This window comes from Penaeus monodon, chromosome 15 (genome assembly GCF_015228065.2).
Source record: "Penaeus monodon isolate SGIC_2016 chromosome 15, NSTDA_Pmon_1, whole genome shotgun sequence".
NCBI lineage: Eukaryota > Metazoa > Arthropoda > Malacostraca > Decapoda > Penaeidae > Penaeus > Penaeus monodon.
Genome location: NC_051400.1, coordinates 16816790 through 16817287, shown reverse-complemented (window position 1 = coordinate 16817287; position 498 = coordinate 16816790). Strand labels below are relative to the sequence as shown.

General features: G+C 29.5%; 1 protein-coding gene across 1 annotated transcript in view; it reads left to right on the top strand.

Moving 5' to 3' along the window:
• The window catches only part of LOC119582240 (mucin-5AC-like), a gene marked incomplete in the record, with an annotated part of 102970 nt that overhangs the window by 97005 nt on the left and 5467 nt on the right, over positions 1-498 (top strand).

Below are 498 nucleotides of genomic sequence, written 5' to 3'. Positions count from 1 at the left end.
GCTAAATTTGAGCTATACCTAATTTTATTTCTCTTCATTTCGTATGCTGCTTTTTGTCTATTCTACATTATGTTTTACTGAATTTCTTTAATTTATACATTTCATCTAGAGGTCATATTAACAAGTAAGTATACTATACAGTAAGTATATGATAGAACAGTTTGTAGGATGCCATGCCTTTGATAATTAAATTATTTAGCTATTTTTTAATCATGTGTAAATTTTTTGGCCACATTTCTTCTTAACTATTTTGAATTAGCCAGCTAGCCTCTGCACAGTATTATTTTCTTGATTTACTCGTTATCCCTTGAGAGTGTTAACAAACAATCTTGTTGAATAGGAGCATCTATGACTGGTTTTCTAGTTTTTCCTAATTTCAATAGCAGTAAAGTTAATCCAGTTTAACGGTTATATTTGATATAAATACAGAAGCTTGCAATATGACATATTAGCTATCCCCATTTCTACTTATATCCTCTATATGCCTTATCAGTTTGC